Below are 12500 nucleotides of genomic sequence, written 5' to 3' on the forward strand. Positions count from 1 at the left end.
TCGGGAAGCGGGTTTGGCTGACGTGCCGGGCCTGGGCGAGCTGAACGGGACGCGGCGTATCTCTCTCTCGGGGGGGATATCGTCGCGCACCCCGGATCCGAGCTCGGTCCCGTGCCTTGGCCTCCCGCGGATCTTCCTTGCTGCGAGGCTTCCGTGGCGGTTTTACCGTCGCGGTCGTTCTCTTCGGCCGCCATTCAACGCTCAGCTCAGAACTGGCACGGACTAGGGGAATCCGACTGTCTAATTAAAACAAAGCATTGCGATGGCCCCCAAGGGTGTTGACGCAATGTGATTTCTGCCCAGTGCTCTGAATGTCAACGTGAAGAAATTCAAAAAAGCGCGGGTAAACGGCGGGAGTAACTATGACTCTCTTAAGGTAGCCAAATGCCTCGTCATCTAATTAGTGACGCGCATGAATGGATTAACGAGATTCCCTCTGTCCCTATCTACTTCCCGCAGGGAGGGCTCGCTTTGCGAGCCTATGGGGGCTGGCAAACCCACGTTCCCGCAGCCAGGGGGACCGTCGGGACAAGCGTCCCGTTACGTGAGTCCCTATGTACACCGCAAGGAAGGTTGCCGGCGGAGAGAGGCAGCCTCACTCTCTCCAAGGGGCCTTGGGTAGTAGCGCACCCACGATCCTGATGCCAAGGGTGGGACCGTCGGGGAAAGTTCAGGGTTTGTAGGCGCCCTGTAAGCCCCGCTTACGTGAGTCCCATCTGGGTCTGCCGAGCTCGGTTAGCAGGACGCCGGGCCGGTAGTGACGTGGCCGTACATCCACACGATAGTCCCACCAGCGACTTAGGCTGGTACCACGGGCGGGTCGAGTTATAGCCCGGAGGGAGTAGCGACCCCTCTGCTCGGCCAAAAATGGGTATGGACTCGTGGTGGCAGTGGTTGATGGCCAAGATGCTGGCAAGAGGGCCGAGTTAAGGTGTTCGTCCTACACCGAATGGTCTACGGCGTGTGAGCAGCGTCCCAACTGCTCCGGTACCGTCCCGGTAGACGGTAGGGCTTAGAAAGGGCCCCGTTCGACCTGAGACGAGCGACAGCCCCTGCAGGCCTAGCTAATCCAGGAAGCAGGGCACTGTGTGCCTTGCGCGATGGTTGGGCGTTTACCCAACCCCAATTGGTCCAGGGGACCCGGGTTACTGTATGGACAAAAAGTCTGGGAAAGTACCCGTTACCAAAAATTGCATATATATATGTCCCTATCTACTAGTTTTCCAAGATGGCGGCAAGTGGGACGGACGCGTGCACGTCGCTCCGCAGTCTATAAACGAAAAAACCGGGCAAATTAAAAAGTTCGGGCGTAAAAATTAATTTAAAGCAAAGTGGGAGTGCCGAGGAAAACGTGTAGTTAAAAAGAATCGTGGAGATCGCCGAATTCAGAGCGAAAAAAGCTAATGTAAATCGCCACGTGCGAAAAGTGAGGTTAGCTGACGCGACGGATAGGAAAAACCGAAAAATCAAAGATCTCGGGAGCGAAAAATAATTCAATAGGCAGAGTTAGTGCTTAAAATAAAGTGCATGCAAAAATATTAGTGGAGATTTCCGCAATAAGCGCGGAAAAAGCAAAGAAAGTGCCGCGTGTGCGAAGCGAGGTTAGGCCACGTGGCGGACAAAAACGCGTAAATCGAAGATCTCGGGCACGAAACTAAAATAATAGGTAGTGCGAGTGCTAAAAAACATAGTGCACACCGAAAGTTTAGTGAAAATTGCCGCAATAAGCGCGGAAAAACAAAAGAAAGTGCCGCGTGCGCGAAGTGAGGTTAGGCCACGTGGCGGACAAAAACGCGAAAATCGAAGATCTCGGGCACGAAAACCAAAATAATAGATAGTGCGAGTGCTAAAAACATAGTGCACACCGAAAGTTTAGTGGAAATTGCCGCAATAAGCGCGAGAAAAGCAAAACAAAGTGCCACGTGCGGGAGGATAGGTTAGCGGACGCGCGGCAGCCATCTTGGGTCGAGCGACCGAAGCGCCGCCGCCCGGGCATCTTGGGAACCAAGAGCACGCTGCTAGGCGGCAAATTCAAATTCAAATTCAAACCCAGGGGTTTTGAACTGTGAAGAGCACGCCGCCGGACTCAGCGCGGGAGTGCTCGCGGGAACAAAGCGCCAACTGAAAGTCCGCGAGGGGGATTCAATACGCCGCTGGACATAGCCACCGGGAAGCGAACAGCCGCAGCGGCAGCCGCAAGAAGCGGCAAGGAGCCGGTGATGCCGACGCTAGGGCACTCGTCGCCAGGCGCAGAGGCCAGAGTGGTCCTCCAACCCCTGAGGAAACAGATGGAAAAGAACGAGGCCACTCCAAGCCCGAGGATACCAGAGAAGACGATGAGAGCAAGCCTGGGGAGAAACAACCCCCCCAGAGATGAGGAGAGATTGGCCGGGGAGGATAAGCGGCAAGTGCCCGATATAAAGGCACAGGCCAGTGACATAGAGAGGAAGGTCACGGCGTTCTGCTTAGACTCGGCCAGGAAAATAAACAAGGAACACGCCGCAGTAATCCTACGGCACTTCAAAGAAATGAGGGGCATTGTTGACGAGCTACTGCTCCATAATAGCTACCTGACAGGCAGGCTAGAGCAGAGTGCCGGAGATGAGAAGAATAAGGAAACGGCGATAATGAACGCCGTCAACAAAGTAACCAGGCGGCTAGAAACAGCCGTCTTGAGAACGACGCAGCAGGAACAGAGGGAGCCGACATATGCCGAAAAAGTAAAGATAACGAGCAACAAGGTCGAGCAGACGGCGGTCAAGCCGCCCAAAAATGTGGTCATAATTCGACCGGAAAGAGAAGGTGGCGAGATTCAAACGAGCGAAGAAGCACTTGACGCGGTGTTCACCCTAGTGAATCCCCGCAAGAGAGGAATCCAAGTTACGGCCGTCCGGAAAATAAAGGGAAACGGCCTAGCCGTTGAGACGACGAAGCCGGAGAGCCTAAAAGAGTTCACCGAGAACTCGAAACTAAAGGAGGCTGGACTAAAAGCTAGCACGCCGCAGCGGAGACCCCCCAGGATGATCATCTACGACGTCCCGAGGGACATTCCAGAGAAGGAGATCCTGGCCTGCATGAGGAAGCAGAACCAAGAAAGACTAAATGAGGACGACGTTGCAGCCATCAAGTTCTGCTTCAGGACCGGCAGAAAGGATCAAGAGGAGACGAACTGGGTCATCGAAGTGCCCCCCCAGGTAAGGGAGAAACTATTGAAAGGTAAGATCTTCCTCTCATGGAATGCCTGCAAAGTTAAAGATTACATAGCAATTAGTCGCTGCTACAAGTGTCAAGGATACGGACACGTGGCAAAATATTGCCGCGTTAACTACGAAATCTGCGCGCACTGTGCAGAAAGTGGGCACAGCACTAAAGAGTGCAAAGATAAGGATGGGCACGCCACCTGCGTAAACTGCAAGAGAGCAGGGAGGAAGGGCGACCACGCAGCTTCCAACGCGAAATGCCCAATGTATACGAAAGCCTTGGAAGCAATAATAGCAAGGACGCAATATGTATAAAGAGCAACGCAGGGACAGAAGAGGACTTGGGAGGAAAAGGGAAATAAGGATCCTGCAGCACAACATGCAGCGATCCAAAACAACTCCTTACGAGATCCGGACGCAAATGGACGCCGATGGGGATGACATAATATTAATGCAAGAACCATACAGCGTCGATGGGAAAATACCCGGATTCGGCACAGGAGTCGCGATCGCCTGCAGAGGGTCGAAGCACAACCCGCCAATGGCGGCCGTAGGGATAAAATCAGAGACCCTAACGCCCCTCGAGGTCGCCGAACTCTGCACAACACACTGTTCCTGCGTGCAGATAAGCGACGGGGAAACAGAGGTGTACGCGGCAAGCCTGTACTTTCCGCCGACAGGAAACATCGAGGTCGGCGTGCAACAGTTGGAGAAGGTACTACGGTGTCTCAGAGGCAAGAGGATCATCATCGGCCTGGATGCGAACGCAAAATCACCGCTGTGGTGCAGCAGGAGCACCGACGACAGAGGCGAGGCCCTAGAGGCAGTCATAGCGCAGTACGGTCTCCATGTCCTGAATCAACCAGGACAACCCCACACGTTTGAAACAACTCGAGGGCGATCAAACATAGACGTGACGATGGCGAGCCCAGAGGCAATACTCCTTGTAAAGGGCTGGAGGATACGCGAAGATGGTACCTCCAGTGACCACCGGATACTGGAGACGCTCCTCGACTTCGGGACGAGAAGCACCACACCGCAGCTTCAGGAAAGACGCTATAACACGCGAAAAGCCAACTGGGAGGTATTTCAGAGTGCCCTCACAGAGAAAATGGAGGCACTCAAAGAAACAACCCTCCAGCAGGCAGAGGACGTCGAAAGAATGGCCGGGCAACTCCAGGCAACCCTGATAGGTGCCTGCGACACCGCCATCCCAAAGAAGAAATGGTACTACAGGTCAGTACCCTGGTGGACGCCCGAGCTCACCAGAGCAAAGAGAAACACCTACCAGGCGAGAAGAAGGTATCAGGGGGCCAGGGACCCCGCTACGAGGGAGCAGGAGAAGCTGCGGTACAGGTCAACACGAAAGGAGTATAAGAGGATGCTGGCAAGAGCAAAAATCCAGAGCTGGCAGGACTTCGTCACCAAAGAGGGTAACAGGGAACCTTGGGGCATCGCTTACAAAACAGTCGCAAGGAAACTCAGAGGAGAGGAAACAACATCGACGCTGAAGACGCCGCTCGGATATACCTCCAACTGGCGAACGACCGCGGCAGCGATGTTGTCCGCACTTCTACCCGACGACGAGGAAGACACCGAAACGGAGGAGCAGAAGGAAATAAGGCGGAACTCGACAAACCCCCCCAACGTAGAAGACACCCCTGAATTCAGCTTCGAGGAACTCAGTGACGCCGTGAAACGGCTGAGGAAGGGGAAGTGCCCAGGCCCCGACCTGATTGAGGTCGAAATAATCCAACGGGCCTGGGGAAGAATACACCAGGAGCTCCTAAGGCTCATGAACGGCTGCCTCGCCTGGGGAATATTCCCCAAACGGTGGAAGGTCGCAAATGTTATCACCATCCCCAAGGGACCGGATCGGGACAGAAGCAATCCGAAATCCTACAGGCCAATCTGTCTGCTCTCCATGATAGGCAAGCTACTAGAAAGGCTAATGGCCACCAGGATGGCACCTATCTTCCACGACCACGCGCTCTCCTCCGACAGACAATATGGCTTTCGCCCCGGAAGATCGACGGTGGACGCGATCATCAAGCTCCGCGAGAAAATCGAGCAAATGAGCGAGAAGAGGTACGTCCTCGCAATAGCACTCGATATATCAGGAGCCTTCGACAACGTCTGGTGGCCGAACGTGCTGCACGAGCTCAAAAGAAGAGAATGCCCCGACAACCTGTACCGGTTAACAAGGAGCTACTTCTCCGAAAGAACCGTACAGATTGCTGGGAAAAACGAAGCAGTGAGCAAGCCCGTCACGAAAGGATGCCCGCAGGGATCGGTACTGGGACCAAGTTTCTGGAATCTCGTATTTGATGACCTGCTGGCTGAGCTAGCGGGAAACGCGACAGTGTGCGAACCCATCGCGTACGCGGACGACATCGTGATTCTAATTGCCGGCAACACGAGGAACGAGCTCCAGGAAAAGGGACAGGAGGTAGTTACCCGAGTCTCTACCTGGTGCACCAGGATGAAGCTAACGTTATCGGCACAGAAAACGGAGATGCTGCTCGTCAAAGGTAAGCTGGACGCGGAGAGGCCACCGATTATTAAGATTAGCGGCAGGAATATAAGGATGGAGCAGGCAATCAAATACCTCGGAGTGCACCTCGAAGGAGGGCTAAAAGTCAACAAGCACGTGGAGGCAATAACAGGTAAGTGTCAAAAACTCTTCAACAGCCTCGCGAGGGTGGCCAAGGCGAAATGGGGACTCGGACACGCGGCCATGCGTACTCTGTACAGAGGGCTGTACGAGCCGATAACCACATACGCCGCAGCCGGCTGGAGCGACCTACTGAAAGGGAAAGCGAGGAGCAAGCTGATAAGGTCACAGAGGATGGCACTCCTCCGAGTGACCAAGGCCTATAGAACCACGTCAACCGAGGCACTGCAGGTTATCGCCGGAGTCATTCCTATTGACCTCCTAGTCGAAATCAGGGCAAGACTCCACAATAAGAAGAGGAGGCGCGACGAAGCGCCCGACGAGAAATCCATTGTCGGCGAGGCGTTAGATAAGTGGCAAGAGCGCTGGCAAACAACGCCAAAGGGCAGGACGACCTTCGACTACTTTGCTAGCATCAAGGACAGACTGGAGAACCGCTGGGTGAGACCCGACCACTACACGACACAGTTCATTAGCGGCCACGGGGATTTCAACGGTAAGCTCAAGTCATTCAACCTCAGCGAATTGGACACATGTGAATGCGGCGAAATAGAAACCGCCCATCACATCTTAGAAGACTGTCCAATCTTCGATGAAGAAAGGCAGGAATTCCGAAATGCACTGGGAGAACTCGATCTGCGCTGGCCGGAAGAAAAGCGGGAGTACGTAACAAAAGACGTATACCCCCACTTCTGTCAGTTTGCAAGGAAAGTACTCCAAGCGAAGGAGGAGAAGAGAAGGAACGCCCTACGAGAAATGGGAGGCGCAACGCAGCCAGGGCGACTGCCAGGAAGAGGATCGACGCAACTGGAGGGGCAGGCAGGCCGGCCTCTAAGGCATAGTCCAAGACTGGCCCAGTGCGTGCCCGTACAACGACGGGAACAAGAGGAAGAAACCAACGAAGAGGGACTCTCCGAAGAAGAAGACGGCGACACCCAATAGTAGAGGAGCAGGAAGGAGACGAAGAAGAAGAAGATAAAACAGCGAAGAAGGGATACACGCACGAAAACACAGGACCCATGACAGGACAATACACAAAACACTGGGAACAGGAAGAGAACTAAGGATAAGAGGACAAGAAAACCAACACGAGCCGGAGATAAGACCTGCGACCGTCAGTGCAGGCGACGCTCACGCAAATGAGTGCCGTGACGGTGCAGGGACAATCGGCTGCAAAGCCAACCTGCTGGGACCGAGCTATATGCTGGCAGCTCCGCCTCCCCGTGGCCCCCGCTGGTAACGGTGCTGCGCGATGCGCGCATCGCGCGGCGCCGGCTAAGCGAGCTGCCGCCCGAAAGGGTAGGTTCAACTTGCCCACTGACCCGAAAGGAGAGGGCAGGGTTTTTCCAAGTCGCGCGCCGACCACCTATGCGCGCCGTTCCCCGGGCATTGGACGTCAGAAAGTAGGATATAAATAACATCTAGCGAAGCCAGTATGAGTGCTATACTCCGGGAATGGCGTGGCCGGCCCAACGGTCGAGCCCCTAATCGCTCAATACTACTTGTCCCTATCTACTAGTTTCCAAGATGGCGGCAAGTGGGACGGACGCGTGCACGTCGCTCCGCAGTCTATAAACGAAAAAACCGGGCAAATTAAAAAGTTCGGGCGTAAAAATTAACTTAAAGCAAAGTGGGAGTGCCGAGGAAAACGTGTAGTTAAAAAGAATCGTGGAGATCGCCGAATTCAGAGCGAAAAAAGCTAATGTAAATCGCCACGTGCGAAAAGTGAGGTTAGCTGACGCGACGGATAGGAAAAACCGAAAAATCAAAGATCTCGGGAGCGAAAAATAATTCAATAGGCAGAGTTAGTGCTTAAAATAAAGTGCATGCAAAAATATTAGTGGAGATTTCCGCAATAAGCGCGGAAAAAGCAAAGAAAGTGCCGCGTGTGCGAAGCGAGGTTAGGCCACGTGGCGGACAAAAACGCGTAAATCGAAGATCTCGGGCACGAAACTAAAATAATAGGTAGTGCGAGTGCTAAAAAACATAGTGCACACCGAAAGTTTAGTGAAAATTGCCGCAATAAGCGAGGAAAAACAAATAAAGTGCCGCGTGCGCGAAGTGAGGTTAGGCCACGTGGCGGACAAAAACGCGAAAATCGAAGATCTCGGGCACGAAAACTAAAATAATAGATAGTGCGAGTGCTAAAAACATAGTGCACACCGAAAGTTTAGTGGAAATTGCCGCAATAAGCGCGAGAAAAGCAAAACAAAGTGCCACGTGCGGGAGGATAGGTTAGCGGACGCGCGGCAGCCATCTTGGGTCGAGCGACCGAAGCGCCGCCGCCCGGGCATCTTGGGAACCAAGAGCACGCTGCTAGGCGGCAAATTCAAATTCAAATTCAAACCCAGGGGTTTTGAACTGTGAAGAGCACGCCGCCGGACTCAGCGCGGGAGTGCTCGCGGGAACAAAGCGCCAACTGAAAGTCCGCGAGGGGGATTCAATACGCCGCTGGACATAGCCACCGGGAAGCGAACAGCCGCAGCGGCAGCCGCAAGAAGCGGCAAGGAGCCGGTGATGCCGACGCTAGGGCACTCGTCGCCAGGCGCAGAGGCCAGAGTGGTCCTCCAACCCCTGAGGAAACAGATGGAAAAGAACGAGGCCACTCCAAGCCCGAGGATACCAGAGAAGACGATGAGAGCAAGCCTGGGGAGAAACAACCCCCCCAGAGATGAGGAGAGATTGGCCGGGGAGGATAAGCGGCAAGTGCCCGATATAAAGGCACAGGCCAGTGACATAGAGAGGAAGGTCACGGCGTTCTGCTTAGACTCGGCCAGGAAAATAAACAAGGAACACGCCGCAGTAATCCTACGGCACTTCAAAGAAATGAGGGGCATTGTTGACGAGCTACTGCTCCATAATAGCTACCTGACAGGCAGGCTAGAGCAGAGTGCCGGAGATGAGAAGAATAAGGAAACGGCGATAATGAACGCCGTCAACAAAGCAACCAGGCGGCTAGAAACAGCCGTCTTGAGAACGACGCAGCAGGAACAGAGGGAGCCGACATATGCCGAAAAAGTAAAGATAACGAGCAACAAGGTCGAGCAGACGGCGGTCAAGCCGCCCAAAAATGTGGTCATAATTCGACCGGAAAGAGAAGGCGGCGAGATTCAAACGAGCGAAGAAGCACTTGACGCGGTGTTCACCCTAGTGAATCCCCGCAAGAGAGGAATCCAAGTTACGGCCGTCCGGAAAATAAAGGGAAACGGCCTAGCCGTTGAGACGACGAAGCCGGAGAGCCTAAAAGAGTTCACCGAGAACTCGAAACTAAAGGAGGCTGGACTAAAAGCTAGCACGCCGCAGCGGAGACCCCCCAGGATGATCATCTACGACGTCCCGAGGGACATTCCAGAGAAGGAGATCCTGGCCTGCATGAGGAAGCAGAACCAAGAAAGACTAAATGAGGACGACGTTGCAGCCATCAAGTTCTGCTTCAGGACCGGCAGAAAGGATCAAGAGGAGACGAACTGGGTCATCGAAGTGCCCCCCCAGGTAAGGGAGAAACTATTGAAAGGTAAGATCTTCCTCTCATGGAATGCCTGCAAAGTTAAAGATTACATAGCAATTAGTCGCTGCTACAAGTGTCAAGGATACGGACACGTGGCAAAATATTGCCGCGTTAACTACGAAATCTGCGCGCACTGTGCAGAAAGTGGGCACAGCACTAAAGAGTGCAAAGATAAGGATGGGCACGCCACCTGCGTAAACTGCAAGAGAGCAGGGAGGAAGGGCGACCACGCAGCTTCCAACGCGAAATGCCCAATGTATACGAAAGCCTTGGAAGCAATAATAGCAAGGACGCAATATGTATAAAGAGCAACGCAGGGACAGAAGAGGACTTGGGAGGAAAAGGGAAATAAGGATCCTGCAGCACAACATGCAGCGATCCAAAACAACTCCTTATGAGATCCGGACGCAAATGGACGCCGATGGGGATGACATAATATTAATGCAAGAACCATACAGCGTCGATGGGAAAATACCCGGATTCGGCACAGGAGTCGCGATCGCCTGCAGAGGGTCGAAGCACAACCCGCCAATGGCGGCCGTAGGGATAAAATCAGAGACCCTAACGCCCCTCGAGGTCGCCGAACTCTGCACAACACACTGTTCCTGCGTGCAGATAAGCGACGGGGAAACAGAGGTGTACGCGGCAAGCCTGTACTTTCCGCCGACAGGAAACATCGAGGTCGGCGTGCAACAGTTGGAGAAGGTACTACGGTGTCTCAGAGGCAAGAGGATCATCATCGGCCTGGATGCGAACGCAAAATCACCGCTGTGGTGCAGCAGGAGCACCGACGACAGAGGCGAGGCCCTAGAGGCAGTCATAGCGCAGTACGGTCTCCATGTCCTGAATCAACCAGGACAACCCCACACGTTTGAAACAACTCGAGGGCGATCAAACATAGACGTGACGATGGCGAGCCCAGAGGCAATACTCCTTGTAAAGGGCTGGAGGATACGCGAAGATGGTACCTCCAGTGACCACCGGATACTGGAGACGCTCCTCGACTTCGGGACGAGAAGCACCACACCGCAGCTTCAGGAAAGACGCTATAACACGCGAAAAGCCAACTGGGAGGTATTTCAGAGTGCCCTCACAGAGAAAATGGAGGCACTCAAAGAAACAACCCTCCAGCAGGCAGAGGACGTCGAAAGAATGGCCGGGCAACTCCAGGCAACCCTGATAGGTGCCTGCGACACCGCCATCCCAAAGAAGAAATGGTACTACAGGTCAGTACCCTGGTGGACGCCCGAACTCACCAGAGCAAAGAGAAACACCTACCAGGCGAGAAGAAGGTATCAGGGGGCCAGGGACCCCGCTACGAGGGAGCAGGAGAAGCTGCGGTACAGGTCAACACGAAAGGAGTATAAGAGGATGCTGGCAAGAGCAAAAATCCAGAGCTGGCAGGACTTCGTCACCAAAGAGGGTAACAGGGAACCTTGGGGCATCGCTTACAAAACAGTCGCAAGGAAACTCAGAGGAGAGGAAACAACATCGACGCTGAAGACGCCGCTCGGATATACCTCCAACTGGCGAACGACCGCGGCAGCGATGTTGTCCGCACTTCTACCCGACGACGAGGAAGACACCGAAACGGAGGAGCAGAAGGAAATAAGGCGGAACTCGACAAACCCCCCCAACGTAGAAGACACCCCTGAATTCAGCTTCGAGGAACTCAGTGACGCCGTGAAACGGCTGAGGAAGGGGAAGTGCCCAGGCCCCGACCTGATTGAGGTCGAAATAATCCAACGGGCCTGGGGAAGAATACACCAGGAGCTCCTAAGGCTCATGAACGGCTGCCTCGCCTGGGGAATATTCCCCAAACGGTGGAAGGTCGCAAATGTTATCACCATCCCCAAGGGACCGGATCGGGACAGAAGCAATCCGAAATCCTACAGGCCAATCTGTCTGCTCTCCATGATAGGCAAGCTGCTAGAAAGGCTAATGGCCACCAGGATGGCACCTATCTTCCACGACCACGCGCTCTCCTCCGACAGACAATATGGCTTTCGCCCCGGAAGATCGACGGTGGACGCGATCATCAAGCTCCGCGAGAAAATCGAGCAAATGAGCGAGAAGAAGTACGTCCTCGCAATAGCACTCGATATATCAGGAGCCTTCGACAACGTCTGGTGGCCGAACGTGCTGCACGAGCTCAAAAGAAGAGAATGCCCCGACAACCTGTACCGGTTAACAAGGAGCTACTTCTCCGAAAGAACCGTACAGATTGCTGGGAAAAACGAAGCAGTGAGCAAGCCCGTCACGAAAGGATGCCCGCAGGGATCGGTACTGGGACCAAGTTTCTGGAATCTCGTATTTGATGACCTGCTGGCTGAGCTAGCGGGAAACGCGACAGGGTGCGAACCCATCGCGTACGCGGACGACATCGTGATTCTAATTGCCGGCAACACGAGGAACGAGCTCCAGGAAAAGGGACAGGAGGTAGTTACCCGAGTCTCTACCTGGTGCACCAGGAAGAAGCTAACGTTATCGGCACAGAAAACGGAGATGCTGCTCGTCAAAGGTAAGCTGGACGCGGAGAGGCCACCGATTATTAAGATTAGCGGCAGGAATATAAGGATGGAGCAGGCAATCAAATACCTCGGAGTGCACCTCGAAGGAGGGCTAAAAGTCAACAAGCACGTGGAGGCAATAACAGGTAAGTGTCAAAAACTCTTCAACAGCCTCGCGAGGGTGGCCAAGGCGAAATGGGGACTCGGACACGCGGCCATGCGTACTCTGTACAGAGGGCTGTACGAGCCGATAACCACATACGCCGCAGCCGGCTGGAGCGACCTACTGAAAGGGAAAGCGAGGAGCAAGCTGATAAGGTCACAGAGGATGGCACTCCTCCGAGTGACCAAGGCCTATAGAACCACGTCAACCGAGGCACTGCAGGTTATCGCAGGAGTCATTCCTATTGACCTCCTAGTCGAAATCAGGGCAAGACTCCACAATAAGAAGAGGAGGCGCGACGAAGCGCCCGACGAGAAATCCATTGTCGGCGAGGCGTTAGATAAGTGGCAAGAGCGCTGGCAAACAACGCCAAAGGGCAGGACGACCTTCGACTACTTTGCTAGCATCAAGGACAGACTGGAGAACCGCTGGGTGAGACCCGACC

The 12500-nt window shown here is 54.1% G+C and overlaps 1 long non-coding RNA gene and 1 pseudogene across 1 annotated transcript in view; one reads left to right on the forward strand and one right to left on the reverse strand.

Annotated features, from left to right (window-relative positions):
- LOC126927853 (large subunit ribosomal RNA) overlaps positions 1-473 on the forward strand; it is a 2909-nt pseudogene extending 2436 nt beyond the window's left edge.
- Positions 216-12500, reverse strand: part of LOC126927842 (uncharacterized) — a 13471-nt gene continuing 1186 nt past the window's right edge. The window contains exon 2 of the long non-coding RNA XR_007715967.1: positions 216-436. This is a non-coding gene — a long non-coding RNA (uncharacterized LOC126927842). The remainder of the gene's footprint in view (positions 437-12500) is intronic.

This window comes from Bombus affinis, unplaced genomic scaffold (genome assembly GCF_024516045.1).
Source record: "Bombus affinis isolate iyBomAffi1 unplaced genomic scaffold, iyBomAffi1.2 ctg00000280.1, whole genome shotgun sequence".
Lineage (NCBI taxonomy): Eukaryota > Metazoa > Arthropoda > Insecta > Hymenoptera > Apidae > Bombus > Bombus affinis.